The 9,622-nt window shown below is 44.2% G+C and overlaps 1 pseudogene; it reads right to left on the reverse strand.

Annotated features, from left to right (window-relative positions):
- Positions 1-993: 993 nt before the first annotated feature.
- LOC111152480 lies at positions 994-3,893 on the reverse strand (annotated as a pseudogene).
- Positions 3,894-9,622: the final 5,729 nt, after the last annotated feature.

A 9,622-nucleotide genomic window follows, 5' to 3' on the forward strand; every position in this document is an offset into this window, starting at 1 on the left:
CTGGCTTAAATTAATTAGGCAACAGTTGAAAACTAATGCAGACATCCTATCACACTGCCTCTTGACATCAGGACTGTGGCTTCATCTAAGAAAATCTCAGTTGCCTAGGATTTCAAATCAACCAGATCAATCGTATAGTTGGGGAGGTAGTAAAGGTAAGGTGTCTTAGGAAAAAAAGAAACTCAGATTACCTGGTGTGAAATTATGTGTGTGTGTGTGTGCATGTGTGTGTATCTGCTCTTGATTCCTGATGCAGAGCTCCCAAAACCTCTTTAATGGAGGTGTTAGGAGGGGGCACCTGGGTGGCTCAGTGGGTTAAGTCTCTGCCTTCAGCTCAGGTCATGGTCTCAGGGTCCTGGGATCAAACCCCACATTGGACTCTCTGCTCAGCAGGGAGTGTGCTTCCTCCTCTCTCTGCCTGCCTCACTGCCTACTTGTGATCTCTCTCTCTATCAAATAAATAAATAAAATCTTTAAAAAAATAGAGGTGTTAGGAGAATCTTTTTTCCTAACATTTCATCTTTGATCACAGTTGCTGACACAGAGCTCCTAAGTCCTTTGAAATTTCCTGAGTAATAGCAACATCCAACACTGGATTTCTAAATCCTTTGGAAGATCCTAAAGTGTCTTTGTTCTAATGAGGTGACTCTTGGTGGGTTCTTAAATGGGGGCTAGTCACAGAAAGACCAAAACATGACTAAAATCTTGAGACTTTCAGCCCTCTCACTCCCCCTAGAGAGGTGAGGGACTGTAAATGGAGTTAATTATCAATCATGCCTGTGTGATGAAGCCTCCATAAAAAGAATTTCAATTAGAATGAGGTTCAGAGAGTTTATGGGTTGTTGAGCACATTCACATGCCAGAAGGGTGGCACACCCAACTCCATAGGGACAGAAGTTCCTATGTTTGGGACCTCACTCTATGTATCTTTTCACCTGGATGTTTATCTGTATCTTTTATCATTAGTTTTATTATATAATAAGCTGGTAAATGTTAAAAAAAAAATGTGCCCCATCCCATGAATACAAAGTTCACTTCCTCATCTGAAGATTAAAAGACTTCGACATATCTGCCTTCAGGTTTTTGTTTTGTTTTGGTTTGGTTTTTGTTTTGTTTTTAGGGCACTTCTGTGCAGCTATAAATGCTTTGTCTGTAGACTTCATCTGGATCAAGGCATCTCCTTATGGGTAGCCCTGATGATTCTACACCATATGAACCCTGGGAGTTGAGTATCTGTAGAAAACTCCCCCAAGAAAGTCCAGGAGATCTCAAAGATGTATATGGTCTTTAACATCTATAGCAGTACAAACTGCTAAGGCAAAATAATGGTTACAAGAGAAATTGGAGAGACTGAGACTTGATTCATCACCTGCTGAACTTCAGCTGCTATGCTCTTGAAGAGTTCAATATATCTTTCACCCAACAAGTCCTTATGCTTCCTCAATGTGTTCTGTGTATATTCCTCACAAGCAAAGAAGACAAAAAGCATTTCCTGTTGGGCTACTGTCCAAGGAAGTAACAAAGAAGATGGCTTCCTTCCCCCCAGTGACGAAAGGCCACCACTTTATCAGTTGTGAGCACTCACATGCAGATGAGGACTTGCTTTTCCTTGGAGAGGAACTGGGTTACTTCTTTGGATGTACCACCATCAAGTTTAAGAAAATTGCTTTGTAAACTTCAGTGTACTGGGTCTCCATGTGATGTTTGAACCACTGCAGTACTAGGTCTTTGTGCTCCTCACTTACAAACCCAACTGGGGCTTCTCCATTCCTTCTACCTTGGGCATTCAGACAAAGTGCTGTACTTCCCACAGCAATATCAGGTCATTTGAAGAATCCTGCAACATCTTGTTCTGGCCTGTCATAGTAAACCTTGAGTCTTGACTACAGTGTTACCATCAATAAGTTCCATCTTGCTGCAAGTACCACTTTCAGATTTGGAACTTACTATCTCTGGATCTGAAAACCTGTGATTATAGGGCTCTGAAATCATTCCTAAAATTATATTCCCCACATCTAACTTGAGAGAGGTTCCACACTGGGATACTGAGCTATTCTCAAAATTTAAACACTGTGAACCAAAGTGTGAACCAAAGCAACACTTCTTGAATTCTCTTCAAAGACAGGAAAAAAAAAAAAGGTAGTAGTAGTCAGGCAATAATACATTCTTCCTGGAAGCCTTAGGATGTAGGGTTTGCCTGACTTGAGGGTGCCTACCAATACAGACAGAGAAGGAGGTTCCTACCCCAATGTTCTGTTCATTGCTCACTGACTGGTTAAACTGGGTCCACCTGCTATTGGGAGGATAGGTTTTTGGGATGGATCTTAGTTTCTTTACAATTTTACATCAGTTCAAACTGATCCAGTCTAACTAGTACTTTCTACTAGTTACTTTGTGTATTTGTTGTTGGCCAGATCCATAACTTTCCATAACAGCAGGATCAGCTCCTTTTCACTGGAGCCCAGCTTGATCCCTCAAGTGGCTCCAGTGGTGACCCTAAAAAGCACTATTGAGTAATCCAGAGATTCATGACAATAGGTGGGGAGAGAAGAGCTCTGAGGTACTGAGGTGGGGTGGAAGTGAGGAGAAAATCTTCAATGAAACCTCTTCTATGAGAAAAGCAAAGTGATCCCCACCCCCACTCCTTGCCACTGCTGCTGCAAAAAGTGGTGGCTAACCATCTAAGTCCACACCAGACTGATACTCCACCCTCTGGCCAGGAAGCATGCAGCTGCCAGCCTCTCAGGGCCTGGGAGTAATCTTAAGACAAGTGGCAGAGTTGCTGGAGCCACCAGTCTCAGTGGGCTTTCTCAGGCTCAGGCCGTGCTGCTTCATCTTCCCCTAAGGCCTTGGTGAGGCCATTCACCTTCAACGGCTTCACAGTGCTGCTCAAGGGCAGCTCTAATCCCAATGAGTTTCTAAAACTTGAAGAGGCACCTGGACCAGGTAGGAGCCATCCTGGTGACCCACCTGAGCCCTGACAGCCTCTGTAGCCTCAATAGTCTCCTATAACAAAAGCTGGACTAGTATGATGAGGTGGCCATTGGTGAGGGGTCTAGGGCAGGCAGGCTTTGCAGACTTATCTCACCCAACCTCGGTGCCCTGATCCTCAATGCCAGTGTGCCTCACAGCTGGTGCCCTGTGAGTACTACGCAGAGCTCACCCACAGCCTCTTGGACTGGTTGAGCATCAGGCCCCTATCCCTGAGCCAATGGCTGCTGCTAGCCAAGCCTGACAAATTCTTCTAGAAGGCAGTCATGGGCCAGCTGCACCTACCTCAGCCTACACCGACTGCATGCTGACCTCCATGTATGCCTGGCTGGTGTGGCACCCCATGGCCCCACCAAGCAAGGTGCTGTTCCCCAGTTGCACTCCACCTGTGCTCCTCCTGGAAGTCCTGGTCCCCTTGCAGAATGTGGGATTCTTGCAGAGCACGTAGTGACCCTCCCTCCCCCAGGACCTAGCAGGACCTCAGCAGGCTGAGAGCAAGGAAAATGTGGGCTCCCTGGGAATCTCCAGGAAGAGAAGCCAGGAGCGTCCCGGGATGCCCTGAATGACCCACTACAGCCAAGGCCCCTCACAGGGCTGAGAAAGCAGCCAGGTCCCCTAGGAGGTAAGCCCAGGAGCCCCTCAGAACCATCCCCGGGAGGTACACAGGGCAGCCTCCCCTGTGCTTGGTGTCAGGAAGACAGATCCTCAGGTAGCCTTCAAACCCAGCAGAGCACCCAGCAAAGGACACAGCATATCCTGCCCATGTGTCCCATCCATGGAGAAAGCGCCCAGTAGCTCCTACCCTGTTCCAGCTTGCAGTGTGGAAGGACCAGCCTGGCAACTTCCCTGGCCTGCTGAAATGGTGGCCATGCCCAGCCTGGAGAGCAGCCTGCAGCCGGCATGGAGACCCTGGGTTAGACATTAATGGTTTGGAGCAGAAAACTCTGGCGCTGCTTTAGGTCGCCAGCAGCTTCTGCCCTTGCACTCTTTCGCCCTCGGGGGCCGACCAGGCTGAGACAACTGGCGGCTATCGCTGAATCCACTTCTGAACAGGGACGCCAGACCAGGGACCCACCTGGTGACCACTCCCTTGCTGCGGATAGAAACGCTCCCTCCGTGCCAAGCAGAGAGGGAATCCCTCTCGGCTTCCTTCGAGCATGTGGAGCATGCACTGCGTTGCAGCGTACCTACGCACTACGACGAAGGGGGACTGGCTGAGGCTCACGCACTCAGCCCACATGCGCGGTTCGTCTACCTCCTTGCACCACCAGGGCTTGTACCTGGAGTGGTCGTGAGAGCTTGAGCGTTGCAAGGCTGGACCCACCATACCGACCCCTTCTCCCCTCGCATCTCCGATGGCAGGGACGGGCTGGTGCTCCAAGAGCGCGTCCCTAACCGCCATACCCTGGAAACGTGAACTTCGATGAGAACAAGGACTTCGGCGTTTCTCGCGGATCCTCACTACCAGAACCCTTCAAGTTTCTCCCGCTGTTGCCCAGCTCGTCGAACATCTGCATGGTGGACCTCAATGTGCTTTTCACCCTCCCCGCAGCAGACCTGGCTGTCAGCAATACGAGGGCCTCAGCGATATGAGGAAGTCTCTGCTTCACCCCAACGCTGGTATTGCCACCTTCAAAGCCACTCTGGTAGCTGTCAATACCAAGTGGGTGGCTGCTGAGGGCCAGGCCAATCGGCAACTCAAAGCCCGGAGCAAAGTTAGTGACAAGGGTCCCTGTACAGAAAGTCCTCAATCCCCAGAGGGCAAGTTGAAGCCCATCTGAGTCAGCCAGCAGCCGGCTCCCTCTCTTTTTCCTTGCCCTCGGTCTACCTCAACCTGGCCTACTACACATCTGGGGCAGCGCTCACCGTGTAAACGAGATTTTTCACGGGTGCACAGGCCCTGCTACGTCATCAGCGTCCAGGACCAGTGCAAGGAAGAAGGTGAGGGGCCAGTCCTGGTCAGGCTACTGACCCGCAAGCAGAAGTGGGGCTATGACCTCCAGATGACCCGATACTCACCTTCAATTGCATGGCAACACACAAATAATACAAGACAACGCACCCCATGCACCAGGTCCTGGGCATGGTGGTTCTGTGGGCAACAGCGCAGCAGCATGCACATGGGTCACCGCCTTCCACCCTGCAAGAAGGAGTGCTAGCTCAGACCCTGACACCCACACCTTCGTCCCAGAATCTGCCACTGTGCTGGGAGTCACCTGCGTCAGAAATAAACTAGGTACTCCCTTCAAACCGTTCCCTCCTCCCAAAATCCAATGTCCACAGATCATGTGAATATGTTACCCTATATGGCAAGAGGGACTTTGGAGGTGTAATTAGGGTTAAGATCCTTGATATAGGGAGATTATCCTGTATTGCTAAATGGGCTCAATAAAATCAAAATGGGAGAAACTCCAGGTGTAATCAGCCAGACAAAAATGTGACACCACATAAAAAAGCCAGTTCCTGGCTTTTAAGGATTCTCCCTAAAACCTCCAGAAAGGAGTGCAGCCCTGCTAACACCTTGATTTCAGCTGTGAGACCCATGCCATACTTTTGATGTATAGAACTGGAAGATTATAAATTTTAGTTGTTTAAAACCACTAAATTAAAAAAATAAATAAATAAATAAATAAAACCACTAAATTTGTGGTAATTTATTACCAAAGCAATAGATAAAATTTAGCTATGGTCATGAAGGTCTAGAACACAATTGAATTTGACCTCTAATGCAATGGATGTATTTGAGAAACCCTGAACTGTAATTTGTCTATGTTGGAAAGTGAAAGTGTATGACTAGCTTTGCACAGAAAAGGAAAAGACATAACATGGACATTGGTTTTTTTCATTGTTGTTTTTATTATTCTTCTTTTACAGGCAGCATCTGAATATTTCAAATAAATCCAGGAGAAATTGGATGTGGGGCCTGGCTTAAACCTTAATGAGGACAATACACCTCTTCTCAGAACCATAATTTTGGAATGAATAGGAACCTAGGAAGCCATAGGTAAGCAATGCAATGAGTGAGTGTTCTGGAATGTCTAGATCCTGTGGCATGGCAACAAATTTATTGTAAGTGGAATCTTACTAAACAGATTCTTGGATTTATGGTATTTCTTTAAATTGTACACCATTCCATTTCAACAGCAGTTAGCTAGGTAATATATACAATGGGCCCTATGATAGCTGTCTGATACTTTTTAGCAGAAATTAAAGAAGTCATTCTATATTGTTTGGTATTCAGAATACCAACTAGTATATTTACTCTCCTCTCCTAACCAGAAGCTCAAAATTCTTAGTGATCATCCTGTCCCCAAATACAGGAGTGAGCCTGAACTGGGTTGTAACAATTACTACATCCCAGATGTACTGTAGTGGTTGGTTAGTATACGGTTGTGTGACCAATCTGGGCCATTGAGAAGTGGGGAGGTTTTTCAGAAGTCATCTGTTTTGCTCTGGGTATGACTGCCTTTACTACCTACCACTATGAAATGGTGAAATTTAGAAAAAAAATTATCCATCTTTCGAGATAAGGAATAACATATCTATAACTTTATTTTGGAGTCAGAAAATTCTAGATTCTATATACTGAGTAGTATAGATCAGTATATGGATTAAGACATAGGTATTATAACAAACTGAGCAAAACATTTGTGTATATGTATGTGTGTGTATTCTAAATAGTGACAGATGCAATAGTATAATTTAGCTGGCAGTAGGTATAGTGAGTGAAAGGGAAATTTGCCTTTAAACAGAATGAGAACAGAACGGATTATGTCTTAGCAGGCCAAGAAATGAGAAAATAAAAGAATAAACTTCAAATTAATAAATGAATAAATAAATGTGTTTTTAAATATATCAGAGACCAGTTGAAGCAACAAGGACCAGATGCACTAAAATTCCAAAGGAAAAGTCTTTTAAAATGATTTAATGATGACCAACTATTTCATTCCCTCTGGGAATTTGCCAGATCTTGGCACAAGTTGTGTTTCTATTGGCCCTAAGAGACAAATTTTATAGGGGGATAAAGAAACAGCAAAAATTTTGACCACCTTATGGTGCTGGCATCATAGCCTGCAAACTGGATGTTCCATTTATACATTTCTCTGGGAAAAAAAAAAAAAATCACTTCAAAATTTAGGCTTAAACTTTGACTTAAAACAACAACAGTCTTATTTGCTCATAGTTTCTATGGGACAGGAATTCCGGGAAATACTAACTGGGTGGTTCTGGCCTAGAGTCTCTCAAATGGTTGCATTCAGATGTGACTAGAGCTGAACAGTGGAACGATGGAATAGCTGAGGGCTACAGGGCTCTTTCTGTCTGTTTCTCTTTTTCTGTCCATGTGGTCCCAGAGCTTGTCCATGTAATCCCCATGGAATAGTTTGGGATTCTTCACAGTTCGGTGGCCTCAGGGCAGCTAAATTATTAACATTGCCTATGAAGGCTATAAGCGTCAAAGATCCAACAAGAGAGGCAGAAGTTGAGTTACATTGTATGGCCTAGAGCTCATGATGTGTTCCTTTCATCATACTTTTGAAATAAAATCCTGCCCAGTTTGAAAGAGAGAGAACATAGGTTCCACCCCTCAATGGAAAGAATCTCAAAGTCACATTGCATCAAGGACATGTAGCATGAAAGTTATTGCCGTGGCCATCTATGGCAAGTACAATCTGCCTCACCACATTATGCCATTTATTTTCAAAAGCAGCTATTTACTTATTATTAAACTCTTGTATAAACAGAGAACGTGAACTATGAAGGTCTTATGACTCCCAAATCAAATATTCTTATTAAGGTATAGATCAACTCAGACTCAATGATTAACAAAGAAGATAGGGCCCAGAAACCTAGCTAATCAAATGGAAAAGTTATATTCAAGAACACAGCTGTCTTGGCCCCAGCAGCTCTTTAGTTTCATATGAAAAATGGGCAACTATCTTATTAGGGAAAACTCCATTTTCTACTCCATTGACTGAAGCAAAGCTACTGACTCAATGGGGTCCTCAGTTTACAGATCTCCCCCTAAATACCTGGCCAGGTTCACCGATAATTTGGCTAAGGTGAAACCCGATGGCACCCACTGGGCTGTGGCAGCTGTTCCACAGCATCAGCTATGCAGAACTGAAAATGACATGGTCTCTCTGTTTAGTGAGAAGAACCCAAGGCTGTTGTCATTTATCTGGCCAATACTCCCCTTGATTAAACTTGTTATATTTTCACTGACTCTTGAGCTATTGCTCAAGAGAGTGGGTTCTTGTTTTGTCTTGTTTGTCTCCTCTTACAAAACCACAAACTGATAGATTAAAGACACCACTCCTGAGGAGTGTTTATGGTAGAAACAAATCACAGCTACTAATCAGACTCTAGGGATCATTCACATAAAATGTACACAGTAGGGGCCCTTCATCTGAAGAGACCAAACAAAGTCAAGCTCTGATTAAGATATTTCAACATCCAGATTTTCAATACTACTGCCTATATTCATAATGGTACCAGATATGGCACTGAATGACTATTCTAGGCTGGGCACAAAGTAAATCCATGTTCCGATGCAGAGGCCAGAACTGTGTGCCACATTTGTGACTCCTGACAAAAGTTGGTCCAGTTTTTGCATAATGGGGTGGTGCAGATTATGGCCCCTGCTCACTCCTGACATACTGACTATACTAGAACTTTGACCACTGTCCAAACTATTTGTTGGGACCACAACAAAGTTGGTGCTTTTTCACGTTATGATCAGCTGATTTTGGCTGTATGATTGTGGCTCTTGGAACTAAATTGTGTTATGTTTTCAGCTTTCTGGAAAATTTCCCATGTGGTAATGATGCACCTTTTTTTTTTTTCCCACAAAAGCCACTCAGTGATGGCTGGTAATTAATGTTTTGATAGACCTTCCACATACCCTAATATCCACAAGCATTTGGTATAATTCAGTATTGAAATATCCTCCTCAAAAATCCATTCAAATAATTTATAACTCTATCTCCCTTACCCTCCTCCAGTCCACACACCTTAGTAAGGCAGCTAATGATGGCAAACAATTTTGTTTCAGCAACCTGCATTCTCTGGATGGGTTGAAAGGATAATAGATCATAAGGAAAATAAACACTTACTTATATGCAGTGATTGCCGAGTTCCCCCTACACTGGCCCACAACATAAGGGACAAATAGATATCTGTACATTTTGTAACAGTTCCACTTTTCATTATACACTCATGTTTTCAGATGAAAGAGCTGGTTTCCAGCAAGTACTGATTGAAAATAGGTAAAACTATGGCTACTGGAATGAGACATATAGATTTAGTGGGAGTAGAACAACAACAGTGCTGGTACCTGGAAAGAGAATACCTTGTGGAGATACAGAAGTGGGGGGAGGATTAATGATCTTTGTCTTTTACAGTCATCCCTGGAATCTTACCCATTAAGGAAAACACCCTAGTGCAACTTTCCCAAACCAATGTTAGATCCTTAAATATAACTGGCTATTGGGTCTTCTGTCTCCAAATACATAAATTTGATAATAATTGATCACTGTTTCCTTTAATTATTGGAAACAGCAGGAGTGGCCTTAGATCCTGTATATTCCATGTGAAATACTTGTCAACACCTTTAGTTGTATTCCTCACTCTT

This window comes from Enhydra lutris, unplaced genomic scaffold (genome assembly GCF_002288905.1).
Source record: "Enhydra lutris kenyoni isolate GAN:26980312 unplaced genomic scaffold, ASM228890v2 scaffoldscaffold28, whole genome shotgun sequence".
In the NCBI taxonomy this organism is placed as follows: domain Eukaryota; kingdom Metazoa; phylum Chordata; class Mammalia; order Carnivora; family Mustelidae; genus Enhydra; species Enhydra lutris.